Genomic DNA, 21,557 nt, shown 5'->3' with positions numbered 1-21,557 from the left:
AGTTTCACAGAAGTACAAGGTAAAGCCAAAATGTTTAAATCATGAACTAGAATAGCAAAAGCAGAGTCAAGCCAGTTATATGAATGTTTTCTCACTTTCTGTCCATGCAATGATGCAGATGTCAGCATAGTATGCCTATGTTCCGTGAGGCTAGCATGATGTGAGCTGTTGTACAAGTATTTGTATGTTCTCAAGCACATAGTGCAAAGCATCTGTCAGTCTCGCATGTAACTCAAAGCTTTGTGCTCATGTTGTACTGATCACTGTCTCCCACAGTGAGCATTACAATCCCAATTGATATCTGTCCCTGTCTCCAAGTTAGACGAGCTGGCCATTAGTCATTCAACCTACTATAACTGACCATCTGGCTCACTGATCAATAATTAATCCCAGGTCATTAGAGGGGCAAGTAGATGCACTGATGCACTGTCCTTGTGCCTTATGGTTCTTTGCTCTAGAAAGTAATTTTTCTGAATTAAATATGTTTTTAAATCTTACAGGTATCTGTTTTCAGTGAATATATTAAATGAAGCACAAAGTGTAAAAGTATCCATGTCATGAGCATCCAGCAGTCAAAATGCATCTCTACAGGCAAAATGCATATCTTTTGTCTACCACAGACACTTGTCAGTGAAAGTGCCAGTATGCTGGAAGGTCAGAATACTATAGCCTCTATTCTCACATCAGGCAACTGGATTTGTTTTCCAGTGCAGTATGTTAAACTGTGGTGTCATCTGTCTGAGTTGCCTGTAGCTGAGGGGGGTATAAAAGGTGCTATGACACTTAATGAAAAGAGTAGGTTTATTTATCGAATGATACATACATACATACAATATGAAAGATAAAAATGATGTATACAAAGAAATGATATAAAAAAAAAAGAAGTGGCCTAAGAACAAAAGGAAAGATAATCTCCATTACCTTTTATCCAAAAATAATTGTATTTATACTTCAAATATCCCATTTAACATTCAAAAGAAGTTTACTGCACTGTGCTTTCCATATAAACCAAAACATATGAATACTTTTTAATTAACACTATCAACTGCAAATTTATCAACACATGCACATTCCCCATATGGAATATTTTTCATATATATTTCAGATAAGCCATTACCTGATCACATATCCTTACAGCTGTCCCCAAATCTCTGAGCAGTCACATTCAAAAAAAGAGGCAGAAGCTCTTGACTATCACAAAAATGATATCACAGTCCTTGTAATGTTTATAGTTCATAAGTGCCTTAACTAGTCACTTATTTAACAAACATCCACAGAAAACTTTAACATGTCCCTACATTCCCAAACCTTATTGGCTATCCTTAATAGCCATCTTCTTACTGTCAGATAACCTTTCCCAACATCAATTAAATAACAATGATCTAATATTTCCTTATACCAAGCCCTCCTATTATATAACTCATGGCTGCATAAGTTTTCACATTGACAATTTCTTATAATATTCTCAAAAATTCTCATCAGAAGCCATTTCATTTTTAACAAAGTTTTAGAGTCAACTTAAAAATTTCATTACCCAAAACAAATGTAATAAAGCAAACAAATAGGATTCAACATCCTCAAGTACCTCTGTTAATGGAGTTTAACCTACACTACTCGGAGCTTTGAAATGGAGATCGCGGTACAGTGAGGTTTGGGAAATTTACCCTTTTCCCCATTGTAGTGCGATCGTGGAGTTGGTATATATAATTTGCAGGGGGTGTGGAGAGTGAAACCCCCCTGCATGGGGTGTTCAGGGAGCTTGCCCACCTGCAAAAATATTAAAAAAGGTAGATTTTTGTTTTTAAATTATGTGTTTGAAGTGAATAGATGATGTCATAGTTTCTTAAAGCTATAGCAGCAGCTTTGTATATGTGCAAATGGAAGTTTTACTGTAAATATGTCTGTCCCTTTAAAGTACAGTGTAATTCACAGGAAGTTATGTTGTATAAACTGAGGACTTTTCAGATGATTTTTCTTTTCATAAAAAGGTGAAGGTATTGTTCAGTTTGAATTTATGAGTGTGTAGGGTTTCAGGAGGTGAATGCAACGTCTGCAGGTGGTTATTCAATATTATGCATTTTGGCATTGTAAAGTTTTATTGTTGTGTGATTTTGGTGTTGTCTCATTGTTGTAAGGTTCAGTCTTATGGTAATTCGATAATCTGATAGGGATCCATATCTCTCTCTCATATATACACACACACACACAGACATATATATATATATATATATATATATATATATATATATATATATATATATATATATATACACACCCCTCAAGATAATTTAATTTTTTCCAACTAAATGGATGTTTTAAACAAATTTTTATAGCAAAAGTCAAATTAAAAGTTTGCCATATATTTTATAAACATTGCCATACATTTTTCTTCAGTCACTTCTTTTCAGCTATATTTTATACCTAAAATCAATATTTCAATCATGTTAAAATATATAACCCTATGTGAGCTATATTCCCTAAATCCTTTACTTTTATCGTACCTAAGCCTTAACCCCACTTTATATATCCACAACATTTAAAACAATATCTACCCAAATCAGGTTTTTAACAAACACTACCAAATCATCTTGCATCACTAAATTCTTCTTTCGGCTGTTCCCATTAGGGGTCGCCATGGCGGATCTTCTGTTTCCATTTCTTCCTGTCCTCTGCATCATGCTCTTTCACACCAACTGCCTGCATGTCCTCTCTCACCACATCTATAAACCTTATCTTAGTTAGGCCTTCCTCTTTTCCTCTTACCTGGCAGCTCCATCCTTAGCATCCTTTTCCCAATATACCCAGCATCCCTCCTCAGCACATGTCCAATCTCGCTTCTATTGCTTTGTCTCCAAACTGTCCAACCTGAGCTGACCCTCTAATATACTGATTCCTAATCCTGTCCATCCTAGTCACACCCAGTGCAAATCTCAACATCTTTAACTCTGCTACATCCAGCTCTAATTCCTGCCTTTTTGTCAATGCCACTGTCTCCGACCCATATAACATAGCTGGTCTCACTACCCTCTTGTAGACCTTTCCTTTCACTCTTACTGGTACCCGTCTGTCCCAAATCACTCCTGACACTCTTCTCCACCCATTCCACCCTGCCTGTACTCTCTTCTTCACCTCTCTTCCACACTCACCATTACTCTGAAATGATGATCCCAAGTACTTAAACTCATCCACCTTTACCAACTCTACTCCCTGCATCCTCACCATTCCTCTACCCTCCCTCACATTTACACACATATATTCTGTTTTAGCCCTGTTGACCTTCATTCCTCTCCTCTCTAAAGCATATCTCCACCTCTCCAGGGTCTCCTCAACCTGGTCCCTACTCTCACTACATATCACAATGTCATCTGCAAACATCATAATCCACGGGGCCTCCTGTCTGATCTCATCTGTCAACCTGTCCATCACTACTGCAAATAAGAAAGGGCTCAGAGCTGCTCCTTGATGTAATCCCACCTCCACCTTAAAAGTATCTGTCACTCCCACCGCAGTCCACACCAATGTCACACTACCCTCATACATATCCTGTACCACTCTTACATACTTCTCTGCCACTCCTGACTTCCTCATACAATACCACAACTCCTCTCTAGGCACCCTGTCATATGCTTTCTCTAAGTCCACAAAGACACAATGCAACTCCTTCTGACCACCTCTGTATTTCTCCAACAACACTCTCAGAGCAAATATTGCATCTGTAGTGCTCTTTCCTGGCATGAAACCATACTGCTGATCACTAATCATCACCTCCCTAACCTAGCTTCCACTACTCTTTCCCATAACTTCAAGCTGTGACTGATCAATTTTATCCCTCTGTAGTTACTGCAGCTCTGCACATCACCCTTATTCTTAAAGATAGGTACCAAAACACTTTTTCTCCACTCCTCAGGCATCCTCTGACTTTCCAAAATTTCATTAAACAATCTGGTTAAAAATTCCACTGCCATTTCACCTAAGCACCTCCATGCTTCCACTGGTATGTCATCTGGGCCAACAGCCTTTCCATTCTTCATCCTCTTCATAGCTGACCTTACTTCCTCCTTGCTAATCTGTTTCACTTCCTGATTCACTATCCCCACATCATCCAACCTTCTTTCTCTCTCATTCTCTTCATTCATCAGCCCTTCAAAGTACTCTTTCCATCTACTCAACACACTCTCCTCACTTGTGAGTACGTTTCCCTCACTATCCTTTATCACCCTTACCTGCTGCACATCTTTCCCAGCTCTGTACCTCTGTCTAGCCAATCGGTAAAGGTCCTTTTCTACCTCTTTAGTGTCCAATCTCTCATACAACTCTCCATATGCCTTTTCCTTAGCCTTCGCCACCTCTCTCTTTGCCATGCGTCTCATCTCCTTATATTCATGTCTACTTTCTTCATCTCTTTGGCAATCCCACTTCTTCTTCGCCAGCCTCTTCCTCTGTATACTCTCCTGTACTTACTCATTCCACCACTAGGTCTCCTTGTCCTCCTTCCTCTGTCCAGATGTCACACCAAGTACCTTTCTAGCAGTCTCCCTTACTAGCTCTGCTGTAGTTTCCCAGCTTCACTGCCTCCCAGTGCCTGTCTTAACTCTTCCCTGAACTCCACCTCATAATCACCCTTTTTTAACTTCCACCATTTAATCCTTGGCACTGCTTTCACACTTCATCTTCATACACTTTCATACACTTGCATCGCTAAATAATATGGTAATATCAACAAACCCAAAGCAAACATTATAAAATAAATATAAAACATAACTAAAGCAAAGGAAAAAACACTCATTGGACACCCTTGACAATTATTTTCCCAATCTTAATTTTTCTCCAAACCATCCATTCACCACAGCTTTTACTCATGTATTATCATATATAGTTAAAAAAAATCTAAATATCTCATAAGGGATACATACACTTATAGACTATGCCACAACAACTTGAAACATACACTATAAAAAATTTAAGTATATCACAAGCCACCATGTGGCGTTCCATATCCCCCTGTTTAACACCTTTTACTACTTCCTTCACAATAAATAACATATCCTTAGTGTGTCTCCTTTGAATGCCATAATTCCAATAACATTTAGCATTATATAGTGGCTTCTCATAACATTTGTGAAATATTTTCACAAGTATCTTATAATCCATGTTACAGAGTGTAATTGCTCACCAATTAGACAAGTCTCTTATTATTTGTTATCCACTACAGCCAGTGATGAAAAGTTACTTGACTGGATGTACAGTCATTGGGGAATGAATCAACTGTATGGTCACATACCATTATGGAGAGATTTGTTTTAGAACTAGGCAGTCAGAGGGAAATGAGTCAACTGAATGGTCAAAGACTGTGGCCAACAGTCAGTTCTGGATCCAGTGAAGACACAGCCTAAGGATTCTGTTATCACAGTGAGGAGTCAGTTACACCCCATGATGGACATTGTACTCACTGCTCAGAACTAAGCACAGAGGGGTAAAGGTCAAACAAAGCACAGAGGGGTAAAGGTCAAACAATCCTGTTTATATAGCACTCTGCTTATTTGGACATGACTTTACACATTGATGATGGTAGTTAATTGACTGAATGTGCTCACCACCACCTACCCATAGACTGAAAATTGCATTGGATCAGTCCTGGGACCTGTACTGTTTGTAATCTATTTCACCCAAGTACAAGCAAAAAGTAAAGGTCTGCAGCTGACAAAGTTTGCTGATGACTGCAAACTGGGGGCGGTCATAGACTCTCCAAATGATGTCAACATCCTACAAGAGGGTCTTACACAAACAAATGATTGGTGTCAAAGTCATGGCCTTAAACTCAATACAAAAAATGTTATCATCCTTTCACTAAGAGCAATATTCCTGCCAATTACCACATCAATAGCAACATTCTAAGTACGCACTCAGTGGTGAGAGACCTGGGCACACAGTCTAACAGAAATCTTACCTTTGATCACCATGTCTCCACAGTGGTAAGAAGGGCATTCTATATTGCTCATCTCAGAAGTAAGGGCATTGCCTTGAGAAAAAAAGAAGTTATAACCTCCCTGTACTTTTCCCTCATCAGACCAATAATTGAGTACAATGTCCCTTTTGGTATTTACCTTTCTAAGTACCTACAACAACTGAAAAGACCACAGATGTTCCTAACAAGAAAAATTCAAGGTCTTCAATATCTGTCCTATGTGGATCATCTGAAATCACTGTCACTTTACTCTGTTTCATACAGACTACTCAGAGACAATCTTTGCTTTGCATATAAGGCAATCTCTGACCCTGCTTTATTGAAAATGCTGCATATCCACAACTCAAATGGTACTCGCTCTAAAGACCTTAACCTGGTATGTGATATTAATAGACCCTGCTGGAGGGACAGATTTCTCTCCCAAAGGTCACCACATCTTTGGAACAGACTCCCACTTCATGTCAAACAGAGCACCTCATTGGCCCTCTTCAAACGCAATCTAGATGATTGGCTAGGTAACCATAAATTCACCCCAAGGGTACCACCTGTGTCCCTCTTGGAAAGGGGCAATAAGTGCTGGTCATGGAAATAAGGGTAGAACTTGGCTAGGCTGGTAAGGGCCCTAGGGCCATTAGCCTAGTAACTTCCTATGATCCAATGATCCTATACCCCAGTTATATGGGCGGTGGTTGTTGAACAAGACTTGGGGTAATGCCTTTCCTCTTTCTGTAACTAATGCCTTAGATTCTTTTTCTTCTACATGTGGACCCAAAAACACAAAACAACACCATGACTGGTAAAAAAGACCTTGGTTTAACATGCCATCTGAATGTTGGCACATCCCGCAGGACAGCAATCCTTTTTATACTGTATTCAGATGCCAATGTTTTCAGGTCTGATTTCAGTCCCCACCTAACATTAGAGTTCTTAATCTTCATGGTCAAAATCAGATAAGTTACCAAATGTGTAACATGGACATCCTCATTTATACACAGGAAGGAGTGTAGTTACATACCTGCCATTAGAAGTTGATTATCAAAATACTTGCTATACATGTATAGGATGTATCATAAACCAAGGAGTACGGTACTCAACTATCAGAAGACATTGTGGTGAGGGGCCCCTATTCCAGGACTTCATGTTGAAGTGGCAAATATCACTACACCTGACTTTGTATAATAGAGTAACCACATAGACAGTCACTAAACTAATATGAAACAGGAGACTCGTTTATAAACCAAAACTGGGAAGTGAATGGTTCTGTTTTGTAGCTGTGATAATTTGTCAGTTTTCACTCTAACATAATGTATAGCATACATGCATATTAATTGCATGTTGTTGATGACAAGAGATGATCAAGGGGCCATAGTAGTGATTGAAAGCAAAGACCATACAGACAAATGCATATATACTGAGAGAATGAAACATATGCCTCAGTATTCAAATCATGACTTACCACTTGTCCTAATTGCCCATTGTCAATTAATGCAATTGTGAGAAATTAAACTAGGAAAATACACTTCCTAGGTGGCTCTGGCCTGATAAAAAAAGGACAGTGGTCTAGGGTGTGTGCCTGTTGACCTAACAAGGAGGCCTTGAGAAAGGCTTGGTCATCCATGAGCTGGAACTTGGTTTCAGGTGGGATCTTTAAAAAGACCATGTTCAGTATCCGGTGGGTCTTAAAAGACCTGGGTCAGGGTGGCTAGACAGTCCTTACGCCAGGCTCCTGACTAAGGGGTCCTTAAAAAGACTGAGTCAAGCCTCCGTTGTGCCTATAGCAAAGACATGGAGTCACCCATAGCCCTGGTAGCCATGGTAGCTAGGGGTCTAAAGAATGACTGGCTTATTCTTGCATAGTGTGTCCGCTAATCTCATTTGAGAGCGGGGTCTTTAAAAAGACCTAAAACAGTCAAATGCGGATAGCAGACAAAGTTGAGGCGGGGTCTAAGCTTAGATTCGAACCTGGCTCCTGTAGTGTAAGAGTCTACAGCCCATCCATATGTGGTGTTTAAAAAGACCAAGATAAGTCCTGTGTGGCAGGTAGAATATGCAGCAAAGTGATGAAGATGGTCTTTAAAAAGACCGGTTATCAGCCATTATGTGGAGCTAGAAAAATCTTTGTGCCCCACAAGATGTAATGTGGATGGTCTTTAAAAAGACCGGTTGTCAGGCTTTTGAGAAGCATGACAAGACCTGTGTCACACCACAGTTAAGGTAAAGTAATGAAGATGGTCTTTAAAAAGACTGGTAATCAGCCTTTTGTGGAGTTTGAAATAAATACAGACACATTCAGTCCATGTAGAAAAAGACTCCTTTATTAAATTGTACAAAGCATTTTCCAGAGTGAAAGAGCTGGTGTCTAGCAGTGGTTTTTATGCTAGAAAAAGGGGTGTGTCAAATATATTCTAATCTGGTGGGTGTAACCTTTAATAGGGATTGGAACTAGCCCGAAGGTGGAGATTCCGCCCCTTGGATTTCTAGCTGTCGAGCTGGTTTTTATTTATTTTATTGCTTAAACAGTCAAAGCGTAGTAGTAAAAATCTCACCCTGTAGTTCATTAAATCCACTGTGGACAGCATTTAAATTAAGTGACATTGGATCAAAACAGTTGCGATTGCATATAGCTTTTAAGGGAAAAAATCCAATTAAAACCTTGGGGTTTAAAGAGCGCTTTTTGTCCTAAGACTTCCTCAGGGACAATTCTAAAAGTGGTGTGGAGCGGAGCAGATAAGTTACCTAAGTATTAAAAAAAATATAAAAATAAAAATTCAAAGCAACGAAAACAAGAAAAATTTCAGGAGAAGGGGGCGTGAGAAAGAGCGGTGTGAAAATGAAAAGTATGTCAGGCAAGGGTGCTTAAGAATGGTTAGGCGTGGGTGTATTGTAATGGCCTAGTGGTTCTGAGCATCCTGGGGCAGCCACGTGGGAACAAAATAAAAAAGAACACAGATACGTTCAACTATTTTAATATAAACAATAAAATGAAGTACAGCAAAGCTTTTGGGTTTTCCCTTCCTCAGTGCTATACTGACATAATTAACCAGCGCAGTTAAATAGTAACAATAAAATCATATGACACAGCCAACCAACAGGACAATACAATTGATAATTAGTACCTATATATATATATATATATATATATATATATATATATATATATATATATATATATATATATGTGTGTGCAAATAGAAAATTATTTACATTCATTAAATTCATAAAAAAATCATAAAAAATTATAAAAAATTCAGTGCAAATTATATTGTTTTTTTTTGAGTAAGACAGGTTTCAAACTCACTTTGTTATTAATCCCAGGTTGAACATCTGCCTGTAATCTCACTATTCAAGAATATTCAACATTCTCCAACAAGTTACTGATGTCACCCCCCCCCTCATGTTCTTATAAATTACTTTAATAACCCCAAACTTAAATTTATGTTCATTATTATTTTCAGCTGTATGTTTGGCCAATGCATTAGTATGTATATTTCTTCTAATTTCGGACTTGTGCTCTATAATATGGTCCTTTAATCTCCTAGTACTCTTACCTACATTAAATGAGGAACATTTAATACATGTAGTCAGATGTATTATAAAAGTTATATTGCAATTTGCACAGCAGTCAAAATTATATACATATGCAGTGTTCGGCTGAATAAACTGAGTGTTTGTAACTACATCCTCACAACAAGGGATAGTACTGTTCTTATTGGTATTAGATTTAGCATTACTCTCATTTAATTTAAAAATCTTTGAAACACAACCTCTGTCTAAGATTCATTTCGTTCTTATAGGCAAAACAGGGTCTATCTGTAATTTGTTTAATTTCTGGCATTGACAATAGAATATTACAATTCTTTCTTATAACTTGTTCAACTTCCCTTGTCCTAGTATTAAAGGCTGTAACATATCTAACTATATGGCCATTAGTTGTATTATTGTTCATCATACAACTTCTTTCACTGAAAAATGGGGCTGTAACATGCAATCTCCCTTTCATAACATCCCTAGCCATATAGCTAACATTTTCTCTGTTATACCCTCTCTCTATGAATTCCTGTCTCATAGCCTCCATCTGTTCATTGCAAACATACTCATTAGTATTAAGCCTACTCACCCTACAAAACTGACGTTTGACTATACCTTTGAATGTATGGGGAGCATGCATACTATGTCTATGCATATATCTATTCATTTGTACTAATTTTTTATGCACACTTGTATGTAACTCTCCATTTTCTAGAAACAAATTGATATACAAAAATGCTATACTAGTATTTGATGAATATAATTTAAAACATAAAAAATTTGTAGTTTCTTCTAAAGACAATATAAATCTCTGTAATTCATTTGCTGTATCTTTCCCCAAAAGGAAGCAGTCATCTACAAATCTTTTATAAAACAATAGATATGGATTATACAAACCATCATCAGTATAAATGAATTTACTTCCCCATTGATTTAAAATAAGATTTGCTTACACATTGGCCATTGGAGTACCCATGGCCACCCCAGAAACTTGCAAATATGATTTTTCATTGAAAAAAAATATATTGTTAAGAATAATATCAATTAGTTCACATACAGTAGCTATTTTCCTTGCTGCCAAATCAGTGTTACAGTTTAAAGATTCACGAATGCATTCCAATCCAAAATCATTTGGAATGACTGTAAACAGAGAATTTATGTCAAGTGTTGTCATAATAAATTGTTCCACTTTATTAGCACTATTCCAAGCAAATAATTTCTTCAAAAAATCACATGAATCCTTCACTACACTTTTACATCTCATCATATATTTGCTTAAAAGATCTTTTATATATATATATATATATATATATATATATATATATATATATATATTTACAGTCAGTCTCTGGGGGGGGGTTGTTAATGATTTATGTATTTTAGGTGAACCATATATAACAGGCAACACTGGACAGGAAACAGTAAAAAAAGTGAATTATTCTAAGGTAATATCATTTTGCAGTTGTAAATCATAAATAAACATATTGACATTAAAAATGCATTTTTTAACTTCATTAGATTCTATCAGTCTAAATGTTTTCTCATCCCTTAAAAATTCTTCCATTAGACTTACATAATGACACTTGTCAAACAAAACAATAGCCCCTCCCTTGTCTGCTTGCTTAATCACTAATTCAGTGTTATTTTCTAAACTTACTAGGGCTTCAAGTTCTTCCATATTTAAATTATAATAACTATATTCATTTTTTCTATCAAATACATTTCTAAGTTCAGTTTCACATAATTCCTGAAAAGCCGATATAATTGGACAGTTATATGGAATAAAAACACTGCTTCTCTTACATGTGTTATTATTAGACATTTCAGAGTCTTTAAAAAGCAATTTCAGACTTAAATTGTGTACAAATAGTTTTAAATCAATAATTGCATCAACAATATTTCTGTTACAACTTGGTATAAATTGCAAACCTTTGCTTAAAATCATGACATCCATATTAGTCAATTCGTAGCTAGATAAATTCACTACATTACAATTTTCAATTATTTTTGGCATACCATTTTGTTTCTGGTTACTGGGCTCTCGTTCTTTCTTTTGAGTGCATCCGACCATTGCCTTGATCTGCCTCTCGAAGTCGACCTGTTCTCCAAGTTTATTTTTGCTGGTAACTTTATTGGGATGGACTTGAACTGCTTCAAAAAAGAAGCTGAAGAAGAGTGGCTTATCATTTGATGCATGCGCACCACTATGCTCTATCACCTCCATTTCCACTCTGTCAGTTCCTGACTGTGTGATAGATGGATTTTGACTAGTTACCTCCCCATCCAAGACACCGGCAGACAATGACCCACTTGAAGCCTGCCCACTGCTTCCATCAGGTTCGTCACCATGGTAACAGGTTGGGAGGCACTCACATTTTCAAACACATCTAATTCATCCAATTTGCCATTTGTCTTTGAAACATTTGTTGATGTACTTTTGTTTTTAGGCCAAGCAAAAATTTGCCCCAGCCTATAATCATTAACATGTCTCAAGAGTTTACACTTTTTAATAATTTCTTGATTTTTGTCAAAAACAGCCATGTGGGAAGCCCAATGCGGTCGGTTATCCAGGCCTTTCAAGATAAGTACAAAACGGATATCAGGAAATTACTGAGTCAACCTCCCAGAAAACGGATCTACAGAATCACCCAGGAAGAACTCTCGGCACTCAGAACTCTCTCTCAAGACAAAACCAGGAGAGTCATAAAAGCAGATGAAGGGGGAGGTATCTTGGTCACGGACACTGCCTCATACAGCGACAAGATTTTCATCATGCTATGAGACACCAGATACTGCAAACCAATGGATCTCCAACAGACTCAATCTGCATATCAGAACATCAAGACCAGCTTGGAGGGACTGTTTGAGGGACTGTTCGATGAACTGATCGACAGTGATATTCTGGAATTTCTAACCACTGACCACCCCTGATTACACAATTTTGTGGGATCCCAACACCCGATAAGAACCTACTCGACCCTCCCTACAGACCGGTAGCCACTTCAGGGGGATCCAGTATGGAAAACATCTCACTCTTTTTGGACTTCAGCCTAAAACCTCTCTCTGAGAACAACCAATCTTATATATTAGATTCTATGGACTTCATTAACAAAATTAAGAACCTTTCTATCCAATACACCAAACGCCCTAAAACCGCGAAATTCAAAAACTCAAACCGTCATAGTTGTCCCACCCCACCGCCCACTACAGACTACCTACACAAACAAACTAAATAAACCACATACATACACTAACCAAAACCCTACTTCTACCCCTAAACTAAACCGTACTTCTAACTCTACACTAAATCTTGCATATACCACCATGTATGCACTTAACTTAACCCGCACCCTAACCCTAAGGTCCGTAACTATCGCACACTTACCTTAAAAAGCTATACCCAAACAAATTAAATAATCCACACACATACACTTAACAAAACCGTACTTCTAACCCTACACTAGATCTAACATACATTACCATCTATGCACTTACCTTAACCCGCACCCTAACCCTAAGGTCCGTAACCATCGCACACTTACCTTACGGAGCTATACCGCAGAAGGGCCAACCATGACAATTCGATGTTTCGAATTTCGCGCTTCTGGACGAACGATGTTTTCACGGTTCGATGAAGACACGTCAGCGTTTAGGTATTTGGGTAAGTAAACGTTTGTTCTTTTAATATAGACCCGGAAAATTCCACCATGGTCATGACTGATATCGAGTCACTGTATACTGTCCTACCCCATGGATACTGCATCCAGACAGTGACGGAAGCCTTCCAGACTGACCATGCAGCACTCCCAGGCAAGATTGAGCTACTGAGGAGATTACTTATGTTCTTACTAGAGAAAAACTACTTCAGATTCAACAACCACTTCTTCAGACAAAGTACAGGCATCTCCATGGGAGCTGCCATGGCACCCAGTGTAGCTAACACAGCACTTAGGAAATGGGATAACAACCACATATACCATTCAGAATTGTACACCGACATGGGGTGCTATTATTGTTTCATAGACAATATCTTTTTTTTTATCTGGAATGGTTCCCAGGACAGATTACAAGACTTTTTGATCTACATCAACCACTCCACACCGTTCCTGACATTCACTGCCAAACAAAGCCAGGACCAGATCTAATTTCTTGATTTACTCATCAAGAAGAACAAGAACCTGATTGCATTATCACATGACCTTTACAGGAAACCCACCAGGGTCAACTTTTTCCTAGAAGCATCCAGTATGCACCTCTACAAGGTCAAATGGAGTGTCATCAAATCCCAAGGGCCGAGAATATCTGGGGTCTCAAAAGAACTCAGACATTCTTAAAAACATAAAAGATCTCCAAAGGAACTTTTTAGCTAGGGGTTATTCCAACAAGCTCATTAGTGAAATCCTGGATCCCATCATAATGGACAGGTCCAATGGATAACACTAACCGCTTTCCAACTCCAGAATTACCCGCATTCTGGATAAGGCTTATGAGCTTAACTGCATAATGGACTTTTCGCTGGTCTACAGATATATCAAGGAAAATTGGCCCATTATAAGGAACAACAAAACCTTTGGACACATCTATCCTGAACAATCAGCCTTCACTGCGCAGAGAGGCAGGAGTATTAGGAACTATCTTGAACACCCTACTCCCACCATCAATACAGCCAAGGGCACCTACCACTGTAGTGAACCCCCCATGTCACTACTGCAGGCATATGAGCAGCCAAGACCATTTCTACTGGCCGAACAACAGGAAACGTTTCAGCCCCAACATCAGAGGAGACTGCAACCTCAAGTCAGTGGTCTACAGAGCAGCCTGCTCTCACTGCCAGGCCTTCTACGTTGGGAAGACTATAAATGCCTTTAAGACCAGGCTCGCCAAGCACCTTTTTGATCTAAGACATCTTAACCGGAATAACCCCTTGGCAGTCCATGCACTTAAACATGCAGGCCACCACATTTTTAAGTTCCACATATTGGACCACATCACAAAAACTCCATACATTGGGGATGTCAATGCTCAAATTGAGAAAAGGGAACTCATCTGGCAAATCCATCTCCAAGCCAGAAAACCACTAGGACTCAACTATGCTGAATCGATAATTCCTGTGCTGAACTTAAGGAAGCTCAACCATAAACTTTTCCACTGACTCCTATAGGAGTATCAAGAACTTAGAAATAAGGCAAAAAAACAGATAAAACAGGATAAAATAAATTTCTATCATAACATTCAAAACACATATCAAAAAACCCTCAAAAATTCTGGCCAGTTATAAACTCAATCCTTCACCCAGGAAAATCTACTACACCAACGCCAAACACCCACAACAATTCCAATAGCATAGCTACTATTTTTAACAAACATTTTACTGAATCTATAATTGCCCTTTCCAAACAGCAAACTCCTACTCCTGATACCAAACCAGCCAAGTCTACAACTAGCAGTGCCTCATTCTCTTTCTCCCCAGTTCCTACAGCCACTATAAAAAAACTACTACAGAAACTAAAACCTACTACACTTGTCGTAGATAACTTACCCAGTGAATACCTCAAAATTGCAGCTGAATCTATAGCCTTCCCAGTATCAATCCTTATAAATAGATACATTCTCGAAAACAAGGTCCCTCAACTGTGGAAAATGTCCCAAGTAATCCCATTTCATAAAGGGGGACCTTCCACAGAACTGACAAACTATCGGCCAATTGCTATTCTTTCACCTCTTTCTAAGCTACTCAAAAGGTGTATTCATCTCCAGGTCATGAAATTCTTACTAACAAATAACCTTCTCGCAAACACTCAGCATGGGTTTCACCCATCACATAGTACCACTACAGTTTTCATCCTTCACTAATACGATAAACCATCACAGGAATAACAACTACTTTGTATCTGCCATCTTTCTAGACCTATCAAAAGCTTTTGATATTGTCTCCCATTCCAAACTAATAGATGTAGTAACTGAACTATCCTTCTCACCATCTGCCACAGCTGGGTTTAATAACTATTTATCTGGCCATCAACAATCTGTTCTATGGCAGGATGACCTATCTCCATGCCTTCCTTTATCCATTGGTGTCCCCAAGGATCTATCGTGGGCCCTCTCCTTTTCTCCCTCTTTACTAATAATCTACACACAGCTACTCCACATGGTTGTATAACACAGTATGCAGATGATTCAACACTTATCTGTGACTAATAATCTACACACAGCTACTTCACATGATTCTATAATACAGTATGCAGATGATTCAACACTTATCTATGACTAATATTCTACACACAGCTACTCCACATGGTTCTATAATACAGTATGGAGATGATTCAACACTTATCTATGACTAATAATCTACACACAGCTACTCCACATGATTCTATAATACAGTATGCAGATGATTCAACACTTATCTGTGCAGCCACTTCTCTATCAACTCTTCATTCTCAAATACGGGAATCTTTCACTTCTGTTGAAACATGGTTAGCCAATGCCCATCTAATCCTGAACCCAAACAAACCTAAATTATTACTCTTCCAACCTAACAAGAAATCTATCTCATGCCCAACATTTAACATAATAGCCAAAGACAATACTGGGATCTCCCCGACAACCCACACAAAGCTTCTTGGAGTGGAAATAGACAATACCCTAAAATTTGACTTGCATGTCTCCCTAACTATAAAAAAGTCCATAAGAAACTTGGAAGTCTATATAGGCACAAAAGGCTCCCGACCACAACAGCCAAAATTACATTAGCACAAACCCATCTGCTCTCCACTCTACTATATGCCTCTCCAATTTTAACTAATCTGAGGAAAACTGACTTATCTAAGCTAGAAGCATGTCATAACAAAATTATTGTTTGCATCTGACTGCCCATATAGAACACATCATTCTACAGCTTTAGGGATACTAGACTGGCTTGAGCTTCCCAACATTATTCTTTACAACCAACTCTCTCTAACTCACAAAATTGTAACACAACCAACTAGAACCCCTGCACTACAAAATCTCATCCTTCCTTACAGTTCCAGCAGACCACTTCACTCTAACAACAAGAACCTACTCACCGTCTCCAAGGCCAACAACACTGCAGGAGAATCTTTATTTTCCAGCTATATATCTCGTATATGGAACTCCCTTCCTCACCCCATTCTCTCAATCTCATCCACTAACCACTTTAAACCATCACTTAAAGCTTATCTAAAAAAATAAGTGGCTATGTTCCTGTACTAACCCCTCATGAGTGCTCTGATGCATCACAGTATACCCAAAACATATCCAACTTCTCCCCCAGTGTTTAATCCTTTGTTCCTACCGACCTGTCTTAACCTTATATCTTGACATAAGTCATACCTACAAGTAGTTCTAGCTATGTTCAAAACCCAGGTTTTGTTGTCAAGATGTAATAAATTTGTATGAGCTTTTGTATAGTACACATTGTTTACTTTATACTTTATTGATTATTGTAATGTGTGCATGAAAATTTACTGTTACTCATGGAGCTTTTCTCCCCAGGCCTCTGCTGAAAAGGACCTGTGTCCAGTTGGATTTTCCCGGTAAACAAATGTTAAATAAATAGTCTAGCTCATTCTCGGACACTTTTGAGATTTATTTTTTCATGTAAGTCAGGCTCTCAGCATGGTAGCTTTTCAGGTATGGCTTTTGTAATACTTTTTCAATGCTTAGCATCTATGTTTTTCATCTGGTTAAATGGATTGCTTTAAAAGGTTTTCACCAATGTTTTAGTTAAGTATTCATTTATTTTTCATATAGGTCAGGCTTTCAGCATGGTAGTTTTTCAAGTTTGGCTTTTGCCATACGTTTTTCTTGCAATACTTTTTTCTATGTTTTGTATTGTTGTTTTTCATCTGGTTAAAAAGGTTTTCTCCAATGTTTTAGCCAAGTCTAATGAAGTCCAATTACAGTTAACTCTACAGTTTGCTATCTTAGACTGAAAATGGATTGCTAATAATACAATGTTTTGCCGTGCATTAGTTTCTGGTATTGCCTTGCATTAGATCCTGGAAGTTTCACTTCCATTTTGTTTCCTGCCATGACTTCCCTAGTAATAACTAATCTAGACCCCTTCCTTATGCTCATATTGCCTTGATGTTTTACACGGCCCACCTAAACAGCCCGTTTTGGTTATGCATTAGTATGCTAGTGCATTTCACCCAAGTATAATACGGTTTGGTTTCTATTTTCATTGGCTCACATCCCTTAGCTCTTCCTTCATTTCCTTATTATGCTCCTACGTTATCCCTCACAACTATTTTCCCCGGCGTACCTCCACACCCATACACTCACGCATTATCCAGCCTTAAGTTTCTGGCTTATGTCTACCTTCTCGCTGATCCCCTCTGTGTCTTTTCACTCCTCCCTGCCCCTACACTTCTCTCTATACCGTTCTCTCATTAACTCTCCTATTATCTCTAGTCTTGTTTTCTTCCCCAGACCTATACAGCCCTTGCTCCCTTCCAATGGTCACCTTGTCGTCCTCTTTATTGGTCATTTTCTATGGTTTCTCCATACGTTCCTCAGACCCCTTCCCTTCTCCATTCCCCATCCCACATGCTCCATGTGGCTTTTCCACCCTTTATGTGTCATTATGGTTCTTACTCTCTCTCTTTTTTCTAAATCCTTTTTCCCTTTTATGTTTTTTTTTTTTTTACTATCCTGGCACCACTCTCTCTCACATTTGTTTTCACTGCTGCCTTGCACCAGGTTCGTTCTTATACACTCATGATACCCTCACCTTCCCTCAGCCTCCCACGTGGCTGCCCCAGGATGCTCAGACCCACTCGGCGATTACAATACACCCATGCCTAACCATTCTTAAGCACCCTCACCTGACATACTTTTCATTTTCACACCACTCTTTCTCACGTCCCCTTCTCCTGAAATTTCTCTTGTTTTTGTTGCTTTGTAATTTTATTTTTATATTTTTTTACTAGTTAGGTAGCTTATCAGCTCCACTCCACACCACCATTAGAATTGTTCCTGAGGAAGTCTTGGGACAAAAAGCACTCTTTAAAGCCCAGAGTTTTAATTGGATTTTTTCCCTTAAAAGCTATAACTACAATCGCAACTGTTTTGATCCAATGTCACTTAATTTAAATGCTGTCCACAGTGGATTTAATGAACTACAGGGTGAGATTTGTACTACTACACTCTGGCAGTGTTTTAAGCAATAAAGTATAAAAAATAAAAACCAGCTCGAACGCAAGAAATCCAAGGGGCGGATCCTCCACCTTTGGGCTAGTCGGTATGCTCCAATCCCTATTAAAGGTTACACCCATCCAGTTGGACCATACTTGGCACATCCTTTTTTTCTAGCATAAACACCACTGTTTAACACCAGATCTTTCACTCTGGAAAATGCTTTGGACAATTCAATAAAGGAGTCTTTTTCTACATGGACTGAACGTGTCTGTATTTATTTCAAACTCCACAAAAGGCTGACTACCAGTCTTTTTAAAGACCATCTTCATTACTTTGCTTCAACTGTGGTGTGGCACACAGGTCTTGTCACTCTCCTCAAAAGACTGATGAACAGTCTTTTTAAAGACCATCCACATTACTCTACTCTTGTGGAGCACAAAGGATTTTTCTAAATCCACATAATGGCTGATGACCAGTCTTTTTAAAGACCATCTTCATCACTTTGCCGCACATTCTATGTGGCACACAGGACTTATCTCAGTCTTTTTAAAGACCACACACAGACGGGCTGTAGACTCTGACACTACAGGAGCCAGGTTCAAGACTAAGCTTAGACCCCTCCTCAACTTTGTCTGCTATCCACATTGGACTGTTTTAGGTCTTTTTAAAGACCCCGCTCTCAAATGAGATTGGTGGACACACTACACAACAATAAGCTGGTCATTCTTTAGACCTCTAACTACCATGGCTACTAGGGCTATGGGCAACTCCATGTCTTTGCTATAGGCACACCAGAGGCTTGACTATGTCTTTTTAAAGACCCCTTAGTCAGGAGTCTGGAATAAGGACTGCCTAGCCACCCTGACCCAGGTCTTTTTTAAGACCCACCAGATACTGAACACGATCTTTTTAAAGACTCTACCCGAATCTGAGTTCCAGCTCACAGATGACCAGACCTTTCTCAAGGCCTCCTCGGTAGATCAATAGGCACACACCCTAGACCACTGTCCTTTTTTGATCAGGACAGAGCCACCTAGACAGAGTATTTTCCTAGTTTATTTATACCTCCCCAGGGGGGCGATACTCTGAACGGGACAAAACTTCCAGATCGCATACACCTTCTTCCACCAAGTTTCAATTGTGAGAAATTGTAATTTAGAGATATATATATAGCCCAAGTGAGGGTGGCCACGGTGGTGCAGTGGTTAGCATTGCCACCACACAGCAAGAGGTTTTCCGGTTCGATTCTCGGCTGGGGTGCATTCTGTGCAGAGTCTGCATGTCCTCCCTGTGGTTGCGTGGGTTTCCTCCCACATCCCAAAGACATGCTGTAAGTGGCTTGGACACTCTAAATTGGCCCTAGGCATGAGTGCTTGTGTGCCTTCTGTGGAAGGTTGGGTGCCGGGCTGGCAACTTGACACCGTAAAACTCCACTGCCAATCATGAGTGGACAGGTGATCTGCTGTGGTGACCCCTAACCGGGAAAGCCAAAAGAAGAAGAATATAGCCCAAGTGAGAAGGCCCTCATTATCAACAACATTAGTACTGTCAGATCTAACCATACTAGTGTGCACCCAAGTGGCCCATGCATTGTGTTAGCAAAGGTACCCCTACACACACCCTCACACACACACACACACACACATATCCTTGCTGAACTGACCCGCACCATGAATACTCTCAAGAGTGAATGGATGACGAGTATGCTTTTACTCGATCACTTGGCTGAGCAAATCAGATGCCCTGAACATTTCCATGAGGTACTACATACTTAATTAGCATTAGCCACTCCCCCAGAGTGCTCCATTAGCATATGGCTTCACCTGCTCTGAACCACGATGAAGGGAAAATCTCAATGGTATGAAGTGGGATTTAATGCATCGCAGAAACCTACTGAGTTATGGCTTCTGCATTGCACTAAACTTTTCTGAATTCCCGGAATGGTCTACAAAAATTATAAATACAACATATTTGAGGGAACAAATCACAGCTAAAGAAGGCGCAACATTACTGCAGATGAAAATGTACAGTCATAATTAAAAGAAATTGAGTAGCTGAGATATAATGCAATGTGGACCTCATTCATGTACCATGTTTACTGACCACTCCTGTCTAGGTCTTAACGGCAGTATATTACACCAGTCAGTATAGTTAAAATAAGGACCAATGTCCTGTAAAGCTGTGTTTGAATTGGAGTGAATTTGGAGGGTGTATATCAGTAAATCGTACGAAAAGTACAGCAAATTTTTTCCAGGGGGGAAAAATCACTTGATGTTAGTCTGGAACTTGCCCTTTTCTCCACTGTAGAGCAGACTCAGACTTGGTATATTTAGTTGGGGGGCACAGCCCCCCCCATAATGGGGTTGTGGGGGACAAAGCCTCCCTCCTTTGTAGGGTTTGACAGTGTGATTGGGTTTTGTTCGGCCGGGTGATATTCACTGAAGTGGCCGTTCGTAGTTCGATGTCAATGTGTCAATGATTGGGTGTTCAGGTATGTCACTTTTCGATTTGGTAATATAGACCCAATTTGGATGCTTGAGAGACCTTAATATGGAGGATGGTGCTAGGGACAATAAAAGTTAAAGTATGCCTTATTGTTACGGGATGAAGGTAAAAAATCAGACAGAGTAGCTTGTTAACAAAAATGTCACAGAATACTCCCCCATCCACAACTGCAAGAATACTACTATATTATAATAAATAATTTGCCTTTAGTGCCTGTATAGTTTATCTTTATGGATGGACATATGCTATGTTATTAAGTAATGCCTTAAATAATTCAAATGCTTACATTTTCTTAAACTAAAATTTCTACTGTATTTGTCATTTTAGTATGTCTCTTCTGTGTCTCTCCTAGTGTGCACCTCGTTCCACTATGTGGAACACAACTATGTTCTGTCTG

At 39.0% G+C, this 21,557-nt stretch overlaps 1 protein-coding gene across 2 annotated transcripts in view; it reads left to right on the top strand.

Annotated features, from left to right (window-relative positions):
- EYA2 (EYA transcriptional coactivator and phosphatase 2) overlaps positions 1-21,557 on the top strand; it is a 970,866-nt gene that overhangs the window by 892,688 nt on the left and 56,621 nt on the right. The window lies entirely within an intron of this gene.

The sequence above is a fragment of the Protopterus annectens genome, chromosome 12.part0 (genome assembly GCF_019279795.1).
Source record: "Protopterus annectens isolate FY-2018-M chromosome 12.part0, PAN1.0, whole genome shotgun sequence".
Taxonomy (NCBI): Eukaryota; Metazoa; Chordata; order Ceratodontiformes; family Protopteridae; genus Protopterus; species Protopterus annectens.
This window is presented reverse-complemented; position numbering and strand designations above follow the sequence as displayed.